Below are 21,470 nucleotides of genomic sequence, written 5' to 3'. Positions count from 1 at the left end.
CAATCCATTACCCACCTTGCATATGCCGCTGCGCCAATGCAAACAACTGCAAAGATTCATTGGAAGCAAACTCCAAGTCCTCTGTTCCACCTTTGAACGCGATATATTACCCTCCATGCATATGCCGCTGCGCCAATGCTAACAAACGCTCCGATTTAATCCCACCAATCGCATTAGTCCCCCACCTAGTCCATCATAAGCCGCGGCCACATGGGACTCGGAGCTCAGCTGCACGACTGGTGCTCTGAAATATTGATATGGTTACTGTGATGGGCCTGACAGTCAGATTGGGCGCGTGTACGATGGGTTCGGTTAATTTGGTGAAAGCATTCACGTACTGGCATAGTCGGATTGTTTCAGTCTATGGTCTTGTACGATGTGTTTGGTTAATTTGGTGATGCATTCACGTACCGGGGTGGTCAGAGGATTCGGGACTTGGTCTAGCTGAGCATTGGACGTCCGTAAGATACATTATGTGAGGTTGGTGGACACTTCCAGCAATCTGCAGAAACGGTCAAAAGATCTGGTGCTATGAGTTGATGTTCGTAGATCGAGGAGCATGTTTTCGCAGAGTGACCAAATTCGTTATCTAGCAAAGGGACATGGTCCTGCGATTTGATAATAATCTCCTCGATTTGGTCTTTGTTTGGGAAAAAAACCCATAGTGGTTAACTACAAGTACCAGGACTGGTAGTCGACTCGATTCTACCGATCTTGATGGCCTGAGTTGCTACATCTCACTCAAATTCAAAGCCCGGTACCCCCTGGGACAGACTGGTGGCTTTCTGGTGCCCCTTGGATCAGCTTACTGCCCCAACAGACTGTTTATATCAGTTGAAAAACCCTCCAAGGTCTTTCCTTAACAGCCTTCACTACTAATCCAGACTTTCCAACAACCCCTGAGACGCCCCTTCATCTCTTTATCCCCACTCCTCCACAGAGCCCCATCGCAGAAAATTGAATATTATTGAACGCCCGTGTCAAAGATTATTCGATTTCACTCGACAAATCTCGCAATTGAGTCGGCAGAATTACACAGGGTTGTACGGCTTCGAACGCACAAACGTCTATGCATCACGGAATTGTGTTTCGCATGAAACGAACGAACGGAAGACTTTCCAGCAAAATTGATTGGAAGCAATTGCAGCGTTCTTTCGCGACGTGTAATAATATAGATTGGACGTTCGCGCTACAACACCGACACCCAATTTACATATTCGTCTCATCAATCTTACCCATGATGCCGTGCAGTGAATGCGGGGTCAGGGATGTTAGGCTGTGCTGGTTGGAGGCTTATGGGATTGATCGTTGTGGATTTTGTGAGCACTTGAGATCAGGAAAAGACCAGCTCTGAGTAAACAAGAAAAGCGACTAGACGTCACAACAAATACAGCCATCACGAAATCGAGAAATCATTTCAGACTATCGCATTATAGACTTTTAGCCTTTACTATTTCACAGAGTGTATCTGCATCACCTCTTTAGGCCTAAAATCATTCAATACAAACTTAGCTCCTAAACTGTTCTATTGTGTTAAAAGCGTGAGCTTGCAGCACACTGGACCCCAACTCCGACGTTCGATCGACCGGAAGTCTATATTTGATTGGGTTGTTCCGTCCCTGCAGGATTAGGCCGCCATTGCCCCTAGAGCGGCCTGGGCTGGGCCATTTCATTTTCATACAACTTTAAGGCCCCCTAGTCACCCGAAAGTCTGTGACATGGTTAAAATGTAACATTGAAAGATTTAAGTTGACCTAATTTTATGTAAAACGACACACATTTTTGTATTTTATCCCCAAAGTGAGTGCGAATCTGTAGTCGCAGCCATTTTCAGTCTGATTACACTACGCAATCGCAATGTCTGCCTTGGAGAATGGAGTTAATGTTGTCAGAATGTCTTGGAGCTGTTTGCCAAGCATTTAACACTCGACTAGCCATCGCTAAAGTCAATCAATCTGCTGTATCCAGGAAACATTGCGTATTAATTGCGTTGACGGCAAGCGTGATTCTTGGCGACTTCGTATAAAAACATGATTCGATGCAATAGCCTGTTTCTAATGAGGCTGATAATAGTGATTGTGGGTGTTAAATGAGGGTATAACAGTGACCGCTATTGTCTGTTTCTGCTTGGAGTGTGTTTTTGGTCTTTTGTCAATGAAACCAGCTCAGTGCCATCATCACCATCATCATCATCATACTGTCTCGCAGCGATGGGGCCACTGGAGCGACCCTGAGCTATCAACGATGTGGCTCCATACAGTTCTATCATCAGCAAGGTGGATCAGGTCTCTGGTGGCGGTGGCATAGCGGCCGCTAAGCTTAACGGAGTGAATTTGGCGGCCTGCTAAGATAACGGTGGTTTAGCGGCCGCCAAACCAGATAGCAGAGCTTTGAACAACCTGGCCCTGGTGTCCTTGCCCGGCATACTTCTAAAGTTACCCGCCTCCACACACAAGACTACTCCACAGAGTTTTTCTTAAAACACATCAACACCATACCTGGTACCATTCGTTACCATGACAACGCAACTCTACGACTTCTGAGGACCTGGTTTCGTATAAAATGCAAATTCTGATAAATGAGACTGGCTCGCCATGAATGAGCGAGTCCGGAAGATTGATCCGCGCGAGAGGGAACGCCGCTTTTAACAAGGTTGCGTGGAGAAAGATGTGACAGAACAGATTTAATTAAACGCAATTTTGATAATGTTGATTGGGTCACGTTTTGCATTTCAGGAAAAAAGTTTTTGATTCCGAGATTTGACAAACAGCTTATCAAGAGAATGCACAGAAAAACGTTTACTTTCTACTTTAGACGTGTCAGATTAAAGGTGAAGTTCATTATTGTACAAAAAACCTTTACTTTCTACTTTAGACGTGTTACATTAAAGATGTAGTTCATTATTGTACAAAAAACCCTTTGTTTTCTACTAAAGACACGTTAAATCAAAAGTGTAGTTCATTATTGTACAATGTTTTCATATGTCACCCTGATAGTCATTAGGAATAAACATACCCATAGTGCAGTTATCATCATCATTATCATCATCATTTCCGGCGTCTTAACCCTATTAGATGTTTGCAAGATGTATGGTGTGGATCCATTGTCAACCCATTGGGGATTTTTTACTTGCCCAGCCATTGACACTCGGGTACAAGTGACGACGGCTTTTGGTCTCATCCGACAGACCCTCGAATATATCCATACAGTACTTACTATCATTAAAGTTCGCATTTCTGGTGTTAGTTGACCAAAAACTGCCTTTTAAGATGAAATTTAGAACAACTCCGTCATAATTGGTACCATTAGAGAACTGCAGTAACTGTCCATCTGATCACAAAGAAGAAATAGGACCCTGGTATTTAATTTCCTTTGACCTCTGTTTGAGCAGAACTGTGCAACTTTAAACAAAAATCTCAGTGCGTTCGACTTAAATTTTATCTGCAGTTTGTTGCTCTAAAATTTCTAAAACCAGTTTCAATCTTCCACATCAAAATTACAATTAATTAATTCCGATTTCACGACCCTATTTATCATCCTCGTTAAATATGTCACGTTTGTTTAATTGAAGGTGCTCCCTTGGCGCACATCAATCGCAGGATCGAGAGAATTTACGACACATCGTTAAGAAACTTAGTAACCCTTTCTCTGCTGATATCATTTTTGGCCGGCGTGATCTTGTGCTGACAGTGAATACCAATAATGAACAGAAGAGCTTACTTTTATCTGAACGGTAGAAACTATTAAAAAGTGTCACCATCGATACTATTTATCCTTGAGCGTGTTTGGCATGTTTAGAGGGACCAAGTGCTGGTAAATTCAGATTTTAGAAAGTTATGACGTGCTACGCACGTCACAGGCACGTCATGGGGCCATGCATAAGACGTGCTGTACATGTCATCCGCTATGAAAGGAATAAACCGAGGGATGGCATCTTTGTTTTTGGCTGAAGTATAAAATGTGAAATATCTAAAGAGGAAGAAGAAAAAGAAGAAGATGCAGGACGTACGTTTTATGCCCAAAAGGGTTATTTGATCTCATCTAATTAATTAATGGACTCTTTATCTTTTCCTTATTGTCTCAGTGCCATCTTCATAACAAGGTGCAAATGGTTACCACGGTAACAAGAGAAATGCTTAATGTGCCGTGTATGCGTCCGTTTAGGTGAACTTCCTTTATGTCTAGCGTGTGGACGTAATGGTTTGAAATAATGAGAATTTATGGACCCTAGTCTGACAATGTCAGGCATTGGACTAATGCACTAAATTAGCCAACAACACGCTAATGTAGCATTGTTACTGCTAACAAGGATTGATGTCCATGGAAAAAGTTTGAGGAAGGGCAAAAGTCACAGAATGTTGAAATAATGGTACCATGAGAAAGCTTCTTGAAAGGAACCACAAAATCACTGCCAATGTCATGGAATTAGAAGAATTTAGTGATAATAATGGTACCAACTGAAAATTGGTACCACGAGAAAGCATGATGAAAGGTACCATAAACTGACTTCCGATGTCATGGGGTTTGGATGATTTTCAAACCTTATTCTGCTGAAAATTGTTCTACAGATGCTGTCACTTGTTTCCAATATGTTCAGCGTCTTGATGTAATGGTTTGAAATAATTAGAATTTATGGACCCTAGTCTGACAATGTCAGGCATTGGACTAATGCACTAAATTAGCAAATGCATTGTTTACTGGTGACAAGGATTTATGTCGATGGAGAAAAAGTTTTGAGGAAATGCAAAAGTCACAGACTCTGGAAAATGACGGTACCATGAGAAAGCTTCTTGATAGGTTCCACAAAAGTCACAGACTCTGGAAAATGACGGTACCATGAGAAAGCTTCTTGAAAGGTTCCACAAAAGTCACAGACTCTAGAAAATGACGGTACCATGAGAAAGCTTGTTGAAAGGTCCCACAAAATCACTCCAAATACTATGGCGTTATACTCGATTTCGTAAAAAAAATGGTACCATGATTTTTTGCAAAAAATGGAGTCCCATCTGAAACCTCAAAGTCCAAGTATCAAAAACACTTACTATGCCAGAATCGGACAAAGCATGACGAGGAACTAGCCATTTGAAGCAAATAACTGACAAATGTTCCAACCTTTTTGGGCTAGTTTTACGAGCAGAGCCCAATTTTTCATGTAATTGACTTTAAAACCTATTTGTTTATGTGGACATGACGGTTAGAAATAATGAGAATTGATGACAATGTCAGGCACTAGACTTATGCAAAAAATTAGACAACAACATGAACATAGCGCTAATTAGCATTCTTACTGCTAACAAGAACTGATGTCAACGGGGAAAACTATTATGGGGTTAGGTTGATTTTGAAACCTTTACCCTGTATGTCTCCGTGGACATAATGTTCAGAAATAATGACAATTTACAGACCCTAGTCAGACAATGTCAGGTACCGGACTTATCCACGAGATTAGTCAACAATGCGCTAATAGGCATTGTCGCTGCTAATAGCGATTGATGTTGATAGGAAAGAGGTTTAGAAGACCATGGGTCTTAGCTTTCTTTGTGTGTAAGGGCGAAGCTAGCTTTTTGGTCTTTGGTTCGTGTGGGGGGGGGGGGGGCAAAGGAACCTTTTTGAACCTTTTCTCCACCAGCTTCGCCAATGGTGAGGGCTACCAATGTCACCAGTACCGCAAGAGTTAAATCATTTTAGCGGTGAGTGCATATTGACCGCCGTGGGATCGATGTGACCTCATCCCACAAAGCGGGTTTACTCGTCAAGAGTAGGAGACGGAAACTGATTTAATGGATTAACCCTTTAGATCAATGTCTTACAGTGAAGTAGGTTTGCTAGACGAGACACATCACTCAGACATTTAGATTGCAACAGGCTTTAAGGGCTGACCGTAGGTCCTAAAGCAATTCAAACTATTCCCAGAAGAAGTGAAGGCCACTAGGGGAAATAAAAAGACACTAGCTAGTTCTGATCCCAAATTGGCCTCCCTAATCAAGGCACCTCTCTATTAAGGACAGCACTTGTCAGTCTCGAGGGTGTCCTTAATATAGAGGTTCTACAGTATCATCTTCATGTGGCTCATTTCTGAAACCAGGCCCAATAATTTCCTTTACAACACTCCACAACACACATCACATGCTCCAAGCACCTCAAGAAAAAACGCCATGGCAACCAAGATCGTTACACTCGACAACCTGTCATTTCTTGAGATGTTTGACGAGAACATTGATTTTACGTTCAGATCAGCATGCGTAGGATATGCATTGCCACGGTTACGGCACTCGGCCATTGTTTGATTTTAATATGAAAGAGTTTAATCTTCGAGGCCAAGATGCTCATTAAAGATGGAAGTTTGTAACATTTGAACAGTCATATTCTGATTTTTCTTCTTCTTCTTCTTCAGCGTTCGCTCTGCACTTGGAGGGGTCATTCTCCTTGGAGTAATCCTCCTCCAAGACGGGATGAGCGTATCCTGCGTGCCACTACGGTTAGGCGCCAATTGGATTTATTGGCCTAGTGGTCCGACTTTGGCGAGAGAGATAGAGTCCACGCAAGCTACTCATGTTTCTCACTTGGTGGGGTCTTAGCTTGCCCTGGCATAGACACCAGGTACAAGGAACCTCGGTTTTGAGTCTCATTCGAAGGACTGTGAAGAGCCAGGAATTTTAGTTCCTTGAAAGCCACGCCGGTTCATCCAGACATACGATCATGGGTTCTCCCCGGGATCGAACCCGGGCCCTTTTGCGTGGTGGCCAGCAGTGTAAACCACTAGGCCATGAGGCTCCGCGTATTCTGATTTTAAAGGGGCACGTTGTTCATATTTACTGGTGGTTAAGGAAAATAGAATGCAATGATACACAATGCCTTGTTGATATATTCGGGTGCCGCAATGGATATATGCAGGTTATTTCACCTTAAACGGCTCAGGTGGCACTATCATTTTGTCCAAAACTTCTACTCAGTGCCACAGCTTTGGCCTTTTTTTAGCTCCACCTTCGCTGTGTTTCGTGAGACAACCAATATCCTGTTCGGTACTAATTTCTTAATAAAGGCCACTGCACATAAGTCCTGGGATGACCTCAGCAAAAATGTACCAACACATAGACACAATGCGATTATAATTAGCTTGAAGAATTAGCTTGAAGAAGGCCGAAAGATATCCCCCAGGTACTGCAAATACATGAAATATCTCAAAACGAAGATGACACTATAAATGAAATAAATCCTACCGTCACATATGTCCATCTGATTTACGCAAGGGTTAGGCTGAATTCCAAACATACTGAATACTGTAAATCCCTTTCAAAAAACTTATATTAACTAAATATTCCTGTCAAAGCTTAGTAAACTCTGGAAAATAAACCCTTTTCAAAAGTTTGCGAATCCTGACGCTGGTCCCAGTCCCTCCTTTTCTAACCCTTCCTGAGTGATAAGTGAGCAAAGCCAACCGCTGTCACTATTGAAAGTTGTCAAAGGAAGCAACACCATCGCAGGTGACCCGTTATGCCACAGGCGGAGCATTTAACACCTGCAGCCGAATGTCATGGTAACCATAACATGATTTTCCCCAACGTGATCAAACGTACTTTTTGAATCAGTCAGCAAGGGTCCCCCCCATTGGAGTAAGTGTTTCTAAAACCCTTGGAATGATAACGTAAGTCATTGGGAAAGGCTGAGTGTGAGCAATGCCTAAGCAGATGACCTGTCATATTACGGGCGAAACATTCAACACTTCGAGACGGATACTGGGCCCATTTGTTCAAAAAGTCACTAAGGCTGGCAATAACTTTACTCAGCCTTAAGTCCAAGGGCTAAACTGAAGGAGATAACGCCAAATAACGCCCGCGTTGGCAACTCTGTTTTGAACAACTTGGCTCTGGTGTTAACTGAAATAAAGTTAACACCAAGTTCAGTGACTAGTTTTAAACAGCCGGTGTAACAGTAACAAATGCCCCCCCCCCCCTGGAAAAAGTGTCCGGCCCTATTGTATTCTGCGATATGGTTCTATAGAGACCCTGACCGTCAATAGCTCAGAGATTGAAGCGCATAATAGAATCCTTTGTGTCCCGGGCATTCTATCCTAGGACATTTTATACTTCTACACAGGCGCTGTTTTCACTTGTTACGGACTGACTTTGGTCAACTCATCCCCATCCTGATAGAATGATGACACTCAATACTACATACACCTGAAGAATTAACAACTTCTTCCTTTTCTTATACTTAGTTGTTTTCAATCAAGTGTACATATCTGTAAGCGTTACTGTTAGAACCAAACAAAAGTAATACCATACTGTACAAAATTCTAACTATTGCTACCATAGCGGGCAAATGCTAGCTCAGTTATCGATAGCCTCAACATGCTAAACCTCCCCGAACTGATAGCTAGTGACTTTACCAAGTCACACCAGCATTATTGTTAGAACCAATCAAAGGTTATACAATGTATCCCGCTATACCGAACACAAATATTATGGATTAATAATGTAAAGGGAAACAATGTTGACGGTCTATTGTTACCAGCCATAACATTTAATTACTTAACACTTTCACTCCTATGTACCACGAAAATGGCAAATCGCAGTCAATATCGAACTTGGTATTCTGCCATATGGCATTTGCGAAGAGCTACCTGTAACACTTTCACTTCTGTGTACGACTGGCTTATTACAGTCAATATCAAACGTGGGTATCTTGCCATATGGCATTTTCGAAGGGATACCTGTAACATTTTCATTCCAATCTACAAAGAAAATGAAAAATTGCAGTCAATACCACACCTTGGTATTCTTCCATTTGGCATTTTCAAAGGGATATCTGTAATACTTTCACTCCTGGACAACGAAAATGACACAAATTACAGTCAACAGCAAACCTGGGTGTTTCGCCAGCATAAGGACAACCGTAAAATTGGCACAATATCATACCATTTTGGTCTTACTAACTTTTTTGGCGGAAGAATGCTGAGATTTCCGTAGTTGAGTCGAAATAGCATAGTGGTCAATCAAATTAGCTTGGATCGATGCACAGTGAGTTGCGTACTTTTTTGATTATTTTTTTCACAACAAATTAGATGAAAAGATGATGGCTGCAAAGGCAATCACATCTCGCGAGTGAAATTGGCCTACAATGTATAGTTGATGAGATATAACACCCACAGAACACACTACGGATGTACAACACCTTGTGATAAAATACACAAGAAAACACCATTAGTGAGCCAAAACACCATGAGTGAATAAAAGACAATGAACACCATTAGTGAGCCAAAACACTAAACACTATTAGTGAGCCAAACACACCGACAAGTAAAACAGTGAGACGGACACAACCAAGCCAAGTAAAGGGGCTTTATGAGACATGATGATATTATAATCGAAGGACAAGGTGCCCATTTGTTGGGTCGAGGTACAATGTATGAGAGGTTCTGTGTTCACCCTTCTTGGTGAAAAGGGTCCCCCAGAGATGTGCCTAAAGAGTGTGTATTTCCCCTCTATACGATGCAGTGTCTCTATGATGTTACTGATGAGGCAGAGTCTATAATTGAGACAATCATCTGATGTTCCAGTCAGTGATGCACAGCAGTGTATTCCATTTTGAGATAGCATGGGGCCTTAGTATGAAGGCATCAAGCAGGCAGGAACCTTTAGGGCCGCAGTAGGCAAGCGCTGTGCATTGGGCCCCCGTAGACAAGAACTGTGCATAGAACTTCAGCAGGCAGGCAAAATACAAGGGGCTTCAGCAGGCAGGCACTGTGCATGGGGCCTCGGTAGGCAGGCACTTCGCATGGGGCCTCAGTAGGCAGGGCAAATACATGGCGCCTCAGCAGGCAGGCATTGTAGGCAGGCATTGTGCGTGGGGCCTCAGTATAGGATATCAGTAGGCAAGTAGAATACATGGGGCCTCAAAAGGCAGGCACTCGGCTTGGGAACTCAAAAGACAGGCACAATGCGTGGGGACACTTGCGGCACTAACATCTTCCCAGTTCAAGGCGTATGTCCAAGGAGTGAAAGAGACAATGCGGTGCCCAAAATCACGGCAGGACGCCCAACCAGGGGGCCTCAGGACAGTGACAAGCCCACAGTAAACAACAAGCCTAAGAGGACAACCAGACCCACGCAACATATATTTCACAACGAGCTGAGTTTTAGAGTTTGTGATGATTTTCATTGGTGGCCGTGGTGCGGGTCGGGGTGGGTCATTTCAAATTTCTAAGGACACTTCACGAAAGGTGTCAGAAATATCAACAAATGTTTACAAGGTTGAGGACTGGCGTAAAATTTGTTTTCTTACCAAAATCAAACAATCGAACCCCCTCTCCCCATTCCCCAGGAACTTTATATCTAAATGTACCTCGTACTAGTCCCAAAATAGGCAACATTAAGTTTTTTTTTGTTATGGGGGGGGGGGGGGGGGTCATGAGTTCAACCTGAGTTGAACTCAAAAATGTACTAAATGACACACAAAACGTGCTTAACATAAGCTCAGCTTGACGTGAACTATAGGCACGAACAATACATCGGCTACAACAGCATCGTTACCGGCGTTGTAGTCCGTGGGTCGTGGCGAATAATCCATGGAGATCCAATCAGAATATCCATATCCGGATAATCCAGAGATTAAGAGATTAAGCCTAATCCTAAGCAGAAATCGACAGTGTTGACTTCGGTATCCAAGATATTTGAACGCGCATCCGAGATTTTCGAACACAATATGACTATTACTCCACTGATCACAGCACCAGAATGTTCCGAAAATTAGCACAATAGGACGGACTCGGTTTTGAAATCAGACAATAGAGGAAACACTCCAAATCTCATCTCGCATCAGCTCTAAACAATATCAGGTGCATGACACGCGACCAACTTTGAAAATTTGAACGGTAAATACCGATGTTGATATTATTGTCTTGTAAGGGAATGAAACCGTTTGAAATATTTTGATTTTGATCTGATTAGAATTTTGTGAATCTGATACTAGATTACATCTCTAACTGTCAGAACGCAAAATGTACACCAGTAACTTTAGTAGCTGTCAAAATTTTGACAAATTGGATGAAAATTGGATGTGAAATATTAAGTTGAGAGAATGTTGAATTGGAGGCTAGAAATCGGTTGGTTTAATGCATTGATCCGACCTGTCAACAGTGTCATCAATGGACTTTTAACACCAGCACAAGATTAATGAAAACGGCAATAATTCCGGACGAATTTCAATTTCAAATTCAAAATTACAAACCTCCACAAGCATCCCTATGCACCATTTCTATAGCTTGAATGTGTTCAGTAGCCAGCGTGCAATCGTCACGGAAACCGTTTAAGGAATATTGGCAAGTCTGACGAATCGTACTATCACACTCACACAGACTCTGTCCAGGGCGACAATGCTGACAACGTGAGCGAGTCAACGAGTCTCGCTACTATTGCACGATGCAAGGTGATTCAATCAATAAGTCTCGCACAACCAAGGTATCTTAGAGAAACCAGACTCTAAGGCTACATCAATAATGCTGTACGTCAACGTATTCGGTCCTAGTCTTGATCAATACGGCTATAATGACTCAATGAGGTGTTCGGTAATTGGATTTAGTATTTCACAACGCGGTGGTCACAAGGTCAAAATGTTCCTTTGTCTTCAGACAGCAAATTTAAAGAGAGATGCCTCCTTTGTCTTGTCAGAGGGGAGATATCACTCTCTGTTTCTTTGTCTAAGATGCTCTAAGATATCTCCCCCATTATTAACCCTTCTACAGCGATTTCCATGATTTCACAAATTTCTACAGAACTGTTGGGAAGGGATATTTTCATATACTTTATTACGAAAATGCAAAATTTTATAGATTGTGTGCAAAATATGACATATCTGTATAACAGGTGCCACATTTCTATTTACCAGTAATTCATTTATAGGGTCTAAAACCAACAACAAACGTTCAGCAACAGCAGCAAACATTTACTTGACTAGCAACTGTAGCCGAAACACATTCTAAATCCGTGAGTAGGTTTTAGATGTTAGCAACCTGCAGACAATACAAGCAAATCTAAATCTCAGTCAGAGCAAAATATATCGTGTCAAATATGAGCTTGGTGTAATAAACTGTATCAAACACTGAGTTATAAACTATACTTCGCAAAAGATGTAGACGGAGCAAAAACATATTCTCTGTCGGCGAATTTGATGCAGAATCAATCCTTGTGCGATAGTGGTGTTGAGATTGCTCGACTAGCACTAGCGATAGTTTCTGTACGTGTATGCATTTGCTAGCGCTGATTTCCATGCTAGGATAAAGTGCTATAGTGCTAACAAAGACTGCATGGACCACTAGCAAAATCAATAGGGGAAATGGGTTCAGGCTACAGTGAGGTAATGCAATTAGCCATTAGACATATTAGACAACGAAGTCGATTTACAGAAAATGTGTTTTTGATGTTAGAATGTAACGGATCTTTGAACTATTGGTACCATTAGAAAGTCCATTTCAACACCTACGAAATGAGTATCCATGTTGTGGGGTTCCGATAGACGGAACAAAATAAGTTGAGTTGGGTATCAGTATGTTTTTTGAACATGCTGGAGAAAAAAGTTCACCAAAACCACAATTTCTTTGGCACAGAATGGTAATGCTAAAACAGAGTCTGTAATGGCTCGTAGCCCATGGAAATTAGCAATAGCAGAAAAACAAACGAAACGCTTTATGTTTAATTTATGAAATATTAATTCTGGGCCTTCACCGACTACGTGTTTCGACTTGACATCCCCATATTATTTCCCTCCACTCTCATTAACATTGATTACGTGAGGGCAACCTCACCATGCCGCAAAAATCCAACCCGGTAAACACACTTAGTTTACAAACCTTAGAAATAAAACGTAGTCTGTGCAGCCATTGAGTACGTGTTGAGAATTGGTAAAACCAAAAACTGAAGTTATCGTTCTCCCATTTCCCTCATTAGCATTGATCCCGGATGTGAAAGCAAACTTGGCAATCCCATCATCAAGATTAATACCGTTAACCCACGAGCGATTGTTATCAAAAAGTTCAGGAATTGGGGAGTGTCGGTCAATAAAGAGATTGCCTTGTGAGCCAAAGTTCCCGGGGACAAACACTGGCTGGATCTGGGTGTTTTCTCTGCTACAAAATTGATAAAACTAGAACAGAACTTGTCATAATTTGATGGCACAGAAAAGTCGGTTTTTCATGAGGGCCAAACAATGATATACTGCCTCACATTCAATTCAAAAGTAAACATGAACCTCCGATAATGAGTGTATCTTCCATTCTTAAACAATTTGCTCTAACTTTCAAATAACTTCCTCATTTTCGGCTATTCAGAACTTGAACAATGGCAACACTTTCTGAGGCGCTTTCTAAATGTAATTAAGGAAGCTGGCAAAATGAAGGGCTTGAAGGGGTATGCCGTTTGTATTTACTGGCGGGTCAGGAAAAAAGAAATGTTGTTATATACAATGCTGTAGTGCAGTTATCGTGCATGAAGCTTTGCTAAAACTTGGGTTAAGGTTATTTTTCTCTTTTGGGACCAAACGGCCCAGATTGACTAGCATATGCTCCAAAGATTTCAGAATCAGATAAGCTAGAGTGCGTAGGCCTGTCTGCCATCTAGAGATCTTAGATTTTAGAAGCTATTGTAGAGGGTAAGACCATGTAATGAACGAGAGTTTCAACTGCCAACCTAGTGACCAGATTGACTGGCATATGTTCCAAAGATATCATAAACAGATAGAGAGTAAAAGCTAGTAGGCCTATCTATTATGCAGGTATCTTGGATTTTATATACTCAAGGTGTGGACCATATAATGAATGAGAACTTCAACTTCATTAGGCTAACCTTAACAACAATGGCCATTAACTAATGCTAACCTAGTGACCAGATTGACTGGCATATGCTCCAAAAATTTCAGAAAAAGATATGCAATGGTTGAACATGTGTCTCTGATCTCTGGTGATGGGAAGGTAGATGTACAGGATTAGCAACTGCCCGACTCCAAGTATAAGGTGATTCTCTTTTACATTCTTCATCATCAAATACAAATAGAAGGTTTTTCCAGAAATTCGTAGTTCTGCATCAAATCGCAAGCGCTCTCCCACTACAAATTTTACTTTCTCATCCTTGATTCACAGTGGTGACGTAGCTAACTACTCGAAGTGAACATTCAAACGCGATTCGTACTCGGAGTTTGTTGGCTGCTTATCCTGTTTAATGCTTTCAAGAAAGGAAAACAAGGAATCCGAGAGGCATACTTTACGTCAATTTCCACAAAGTCATGGTCAACTGCAATGAATTTTCTAAAATAGTGAGGGCACCCGTTGTGTCGACAGGGATAAAATTACATAAACCCAAAGGTCTAGCAAATTTCCACGCACTATAGCATTGTGTATAACTTCATTTCCATTCTCCTGACCCACCAGTGAATACGAACGGCGTACCCCTTTAAGGCTGTGTTATGTCTATTGCCTGACTATCATCACTGCACCTCTTTTGTCTGCGGCCATATTGTCACCATAATGGCGGTTTACGACCACAGGTTAATGGTCTGTCGTGCGAGCTACCCTTCTCATGTGGTTATGACCCCAGTATCTTAATCTGGTAAACAAGACATGTGAGTTAGTGCTTCTGTCATCATTCCATCCCTAATGAATGTGGACAACATTATATCACCTACATTATCTGGCAATATTGTCAAGATTAGAGATAGTCACGACCATAGGTACACTCAAATAAAGGTCTTGGACCTTTGGAAAATCGTTTAGGGTTTTTCGACCAATACAAATAAGCGCACGGAAAAGGTTTTTCAAGGATTTAGAAAACCATTTGAGGTTTTCAAAAGCTCAGAAATCTTTATGGGTGTTTATTGATCTTTCAAACCACTAGGGGCGCGTAATTTTTAAGAGTGTTTATTTTTGTGTCACCCCTCTTTACATCCGTATCACTAATGCCAGGCACCTGACGAGAAGTTGTTGTTGTTTATTTTTTCAACTAGCTGGTGGCCAACCAATCAGCCGCATGGGAACAGGATACTGCAGGCCTCGAACCTGCAACCCTCCCCCCCAAAAATCGCTGATCTCTTGCGAATGGTGGGAGATCGCAACTCTTGCACCATCCCACAAAACTAGCACTGACTAGTACCGACTCGGCAATGATAGCATCTTCTTCAACACCACGTCTCAGCACCAGACAAAGAGTCATCATTCCAAACACGAGATTATCTATTAACAAACATGACAAGACGAAATCACAACCTATCTGATGTTCCCGACAGAATAATGATGACGTACGACTCCGGCATGCTAAGGGTCGCTGTCAGCAGGCTGTTGTTATGCGGACACCACGCTACATTATTACGGCGGGGCAAGATGTCGGCCGTGCCGGTGTAAGGGTCGCTGTTGGAACCTGTTATTATGGCAGGGAGGTGCGATGTCCTTTGTCTGAAGGTGGTAGTTTCGAAGCTGGTGCTGATGGGCAATTTCAGCGGGCTCAGGTGTGATACCAGTCATTAGGACGGACAAATGGCTAATTTGCCTCAAAGAGTGATGGTGGGTCATTACTATTATGCCAGGGGTCCTGATTTGAAATTTAACTTCGGCGTGACCACCAGGGTCCAGTTGTTCAAAATAAGTCATTACGTTCACAGTTACCACCGTACTCCTAAAATTAAGGGTTTTTGAACTTTTCAAAAAGTGTTCGGGATTTTTCAGTAAACAAAAATCGTCAGAGGTTTTTCAGGGAAATGCAACTCAGCAACTCTTAAAAGTCACAGGTTGCGTCAGCTAGGACAAAATCAGAGACCTGCATGCCGCCTCGATATTAATCAAGTCTCACATCACGTCATCGCCAAGCAGCCATAGAAATCGCAAAGCCTTAGAACTGCCCAGCCGAGATGTGAGGCAGAATTTCTAATCGCAGCTTTAATGTTTCAGTCGCATGATAAGGCGACGCGGCAAGGCTCAAGGAGCCATCTTAGGAGGGAGAATCTTGAATGTAGGCAACGGCAGCTTAAAGGGGTGCATCATTGGTGTTCACTGTATTTACTGGTGGATCAGGAAATGAAATGGCCAGGGCCATTGTGCTCACCTCATGTGGAGGAAAGATGGATAAAGAGCATGGTATTGTGTCATGTAGTGTTAGGTTTGATGTAGGTCCAAGCAATTACAATTTCCCCAAAATGGCCAATTTACATAACATTCGACCTCTGTGACCTTGAAAAGTAGGTCAAATCAAAGAAGACCCGGGTGACACATTGAATGGTTGTTAGAATTAGATGTACCTATGATATAAAATTGGTGCCAATCGGGCAAGTCATTACTAGGAATAATGGCATTTTGAAGAATTTAGGATTTGGCCCCCTCCCTGGAGGCCAAACGGCAAATCAGATCGCACCAAACTTCGGTACCTGAGATCACCTGACCAAGGGGTACATGTGTACTTAATTTGTGATCAATAGTCATTGCAGTTAAGAAACGTGCCATAGTTACGGCCTGACGGCGAATTTACGCCATTTGATCTCTGTGACCTTGACAAGAAGGTCAAATTAAAAACATGTGTCACATATACTGTATGGTGGTTAGATGTACCCATGATATCAAATTGGTGGCAATCGGGCAAGAAGTTAAGGAATAATCACATTTTTAAGGTTTTTGGATTTTGCCCCCTGGTGGTCAAGTGGTGAATCATATTGGACCAAACTTCGGTCCCTGAGATCACCTGACTAAGGGGTAAATGTGTACCAAATTTGGTATCAATAGTCATTGCAGTTTAGAAACGTGCCATCGTTACATCCTAACGGCCAATTTACAACATTTGACCTCTGTGACCTTGAAAAGGAGGTCAAATCAAAAACCCGGAGGATATATGATGCACCTTTGCTAGAAGTACCTACCATATTTTTTTCAAAATTTCCCGACTACTATTAAGGGAGATATTGCATATTTTCACTTTTAACGTTTGGCCCCCTGGTGGCCAAACCATGAAACGAATCGGACCGAAACTTGGTCTCCAAGGTGTCATTACATAAGGGTACATGTGTACCAAGTTTCAACTCAATAGCTCTAACAGTTACGAAACGTGCCCTGCTAACGGACGACGGACGACGACGACGACGACGACGACGACGACGACGACGACGGACGACGGACGCCACGGTATGGGATAAGCTCACCTCTGCTAAGAGGTGAGCTAAAAAGCAATACACATGCAATAGTACAGCTATTATGCAAACAGAATTCTGAAAGTTGGGATTTAAATAGCATTTATATATCTGTCTACTTACTTACTTGCTTAAGCCTCTTCGGAGCCATATTGGCGCATAAGGTAGCCACTCGAGCTCGCCATCTCCCCCTATCCTAGGCTGTCTGTCCACACACCAGCGTTATCGAAATTTATATTCAGTACGATTTTACGCAATTCGAAATTTTCGAATTCAATTGCAAATTTTTAATTGAACAGCTTACACCTTCTTCACTAATACTATGATGAAAAGCCTCAAAGCAGGAACAGACCTGCTTTAAAGGCCTACGCCATTCGTGAAAGAATTTTGATTTGTAATTGAATTTGAAAATATACATCTGCGTAAATACGTACCAGATATAAATTCAGCATTGCCGTTGTGTAGACTGATATACAAATACCATAAATACCAAGTTTCAGCAAATTTGCACGTACGATAACTGCACTACGGCATTTTGTATTACTGAATATTCCTGGACCACCAGTAATTACGAACGGCGTACCCCTTTAATAATTCAGACAGCATATATTTTAGTCTCGATGAGCATGAAAGCATCCCTTGATTATTTCAAACATGCCCAAATCTCGGGACTTCTATAACCCGTCCAGAAAAAGTTCCGAATATATAGTGATTTTACAGTGCTTCTTTTTATCTTGGTAGCCATAAAAGGGAATTGGACGGCTAAAAGAATTCACACAAGATTTATATTTCTCGCTTTTTCTGTCTCTGAAAGCCATAAACGTGAAACAGAACGACCATAAGAATAACAAATAGCCAATACTTTCAGCATTCTATTGAAAGTTTGGCTATTCGCGTTTCGCTACTTTACGTGCTGAGGTAAAAAGAATTGCCAATCCTGCGAAAAAATGCCTCATTGGTGGTCTTGTCTCATACATTCATGTTATTGGTCTCGGCACCTAGTCGTTTTTTTCCGCGAGTCAAATTTTCTCGGACGGCTATAAGCCGTGGTATCAGCATCTAAGAGAATGCTTTATTAGGTGCGGCTGGGCCAATCGCATTTTTAGTTGCGCGTGATCAGTTTTCTATCTCAAGATATAGAATAAATATTTTGCCTATTCATCTCAAGCCCCTTAGTCTTAAAACACTAAAGTTTCTGCATCCGCTGCAAAACTCGGGATTTTTTTAGTTGGGAACTTGCCAGCATTGCAGACTGTTTACCATTTGCAACAGTCAAAACTGGCCACAAAGTAGGTCTGGCAGTAGGCATTTACTGGACTCCCTTTCAACGACCCAGCATATCACTTCAATCAATGGTGTCTGGTTCAACAGTCTTTTTTTTACAAAGAGTTTATTCGGTTTATATTGTAAATGTATTTTACAGTTAAAAGCCGAAGGCTTAAACTACTGCAAAATATAAATATACACAAATAGTTACATAAGTTTATAAAGATACGAATAGTTACATAAGTTTTTTAAAGATAATTTGAAGAGATATACAAAATATATAATTGAAAAACATGTGAAGTTGACATGTAGTAAATTTCGTAAAAATGAGAAAAAAAGGATATATAGTTTGGAAAGTGCAGGGGGACGGGGGTGCAAGAATTAGGAATGATCATACGAGTTTGGGCTTTGCGGAAACGGAGAAGAGTCTTTCCAACACAGCAAGGCAGTACTGGTGTATGCGTTCAGTCATCAAGGCATTCAGTTGCGAGATCGGACATGAACAACCTCAGTCCGGAAGAAGCCATTTTGGACTATGGTGAAACTGTTGACAATCTCAAATAATAGTGAGTCCAGATAATAGATTGAACGCCATAGTGTTATTTTGAAGCATGGGAGCTTAACAACATTTTGTCATCTTTCCTACTATCTATCATTCAAAGGGTTTTTAAAAGATTTATATTCAAGGAACATGACGAGACAGCGCTTCAGCAGTTTTGTTACTGAGGAGCGCGTTATATATCAAAGACTTCATTATTATTACTAAGCACAAAGTTCCGCATAAGCATTCCAGTCGTATTACTGAATTTCTAATGATAGAAATTACCATCTTCCCCAACCATATAAAGTAATCAAACAGATTCAATAAGTAATGATGGGAGAGAGTAAAATCTATCTATCCTTCTGCATCCGAGGAATCCTGTGTCGGCAACTAAAACTCTAAATTTGGAACAGCGTATATCGTCCTCTCTCCCTACCTGTTACGACCACTGAGAGACTAATGTGTCAGACACAGATGGGTGGGCAGAATGTAGGTTATACCAGATAGAGACCCCAAACTTGACAATGTATGGGTTCCCGAACCTGAACAACTAGGAAAGAAATCACTTCTTCTACATCCGAGGAATCCTGTGTCTGCAAATAAAACTCTAAATTTTGAACAGTGTATATCGTCCTCTCTCTACCTGTCACGACCACCGAGGGACTAATGTGTCAGACGCGGCGATGGTGTGCAGAATTGAAATTAGACAATCCCGTCTGAGAAATATTCATGAGGCTCTTCTGCGGGAAGGCAGCGTGTGTCTGTCACCATCATGGTTTAGGTGGTGGTTAATCCGAGCTGCGAAAGTCACTACAGTGTGATGAGAATTCCGTTACAGATTCTATACCAGTAATCTAAGGTCCCATAACGGTGCATGTAAACATCAAGTACAAATGGACCAGAGTAACGTTTTTCAGAATTCTGGAACACAAGACTAGTTCATCGATTCCAATATAATTTTTCATGGCCTGTCAAAAATTCCATAACAGATATTGTCAGAGAATCAATGATGAGCCCAATGGAATTTTGTGATTTCATCAATGATATTATGATGGAGATTCCCCATGGTAGAATCATTGATGGCCCATGGTAGAATCATTGATTCCCCATGGTAGAATCATTGATGGCCAATGGTAGATCCATTGATGGCCAATGGTAGATCCATTGATGGCCAATGGTAGCTAGATCCATTGATTCCCCATGGTAGAATCATTGATGGTCAATGGTAGATCCATTGATGGCCAATGGTAGATCCATTGAATCCCCATGGTAGAATCATTGATGGCCCATGGTAGAATCATTGACGGCCCATGGTAGAATCTATAATGGTTAATTTCCGCCATAGATTATATGGCGGTAAGTTTTGCCGGCCTCTCAATCCTGATTACAGAGAGCACGCACTGTCAATTTGTCTGACGGTCTGGGGGGGGGGGGGGGGGTTTTATTAGTATACATGTACATTGGTAGAGTGAAAACTTAAAGTGACACTGCCCCTTGTGGATTTCTGCGTTCAATCAACCTGGCCACACACAACATGTGTCCTCGGATGTCATAAACGATGTCACTATGACATAAATCATTCAATGATCAAATCCTTAGAGATTTTTATGATAGGCCATTCTGCTCATCTTGGCATCAATGATTGTGAGCAGAGTTGAACAGATGACCTTGCAGGCCCGCGAGATGTTCCATTCAACCTGTCAACCACCAACATAACACAGTCAATTTTATGATAATTTGTTTACTCATCTTGGCATATGCGAACTGAATCAACTATCGATCGCATCAAATATTAAATCCACCTGACTTGGAATTTGATTTTGAGCAGGGTCAGGCAGCTGATCTTGCGGCCCCCGAGATATTCCACTCAACCACTAACAAAAAACTAACTACTGCCTGAATTAAAGGCCTTTGTAATTTGTGATTGAATTTGAAAATTTCCAAATGCGTTGATACAAACTAAATTTAAATTTCAACAATGCTTTTGTAGAGTCAGATGTACAAATACAATAAAGACCAAGTTTCGGCAAATTTGTATGCATGATAACTGCACTACGGCATCCAGGACCATTAGTTAATTACGAACGGCGTATCTCTTTAAAGATTAAACACACCTGACTTGGAATTTGATTTGAGGCCTAATTCGTAGGCAAGGCAGAATTGGTGTATTTCCTTCGGGAAGATATCCAAGGTTAGGTAAATTTTAAGGGGTATGAAATATAAATGAAGGTTGAATCTCGAGGGTTCTTTTGCAACAGAAAATCCTTGCGATTTTATGATTTATAGAGCTGGTTTACCCATTTAAACATTTTGGATCGTACAGTACTATCGTTGGCATTAAAGATTAAATACACCTGGTTTGGAATTCGATTTGAGGCTTAATTCGTTGCAAGGCAGAACTGGTGTATGTCCTTTGGGAAAGAGGTCAAGGTTAGGACGATGCAAACACGTATTTTGTCAATCCGTCAGGGACAGATCATCATTTCACAAGGGTCTCTCATCTTCCTCT

General features: G+C 41.6%; 1 protein-coding gene across 12 annotated transcripts in view; it reads right to left on the bottom strand.

Annotated features, from left to right (window-relative positions):
• The window catches only part of LOC135498625 (CUGBP Elav-like family member 3-A), a 305,942-nt gene that overhangs the window by 130,454 nt on the left and 154,018 nt on the right, over positions 1-21,470 (bottom strand). The window lies entirely within an intron of this gene.

Source organism: Lineus longissimus, chromosome 14, assembly GCF_910592395.1.
Source record: "Lineus longissimus chromosome 14, tnLinLong1.2, whole genome shotgun sequence".
In the NCBI taxonomy this organism is placed as follows: Eukaryota; Metazoa; Nemertea; class Pilidiophora; order Heteronemertea; family Lineidae; genus Lineus; species Lineus longissimus.
Note: the sequence above shows the minus strand (reverse complement) of the source record. Positions and strands in the feature narration are given on the sequence as shown.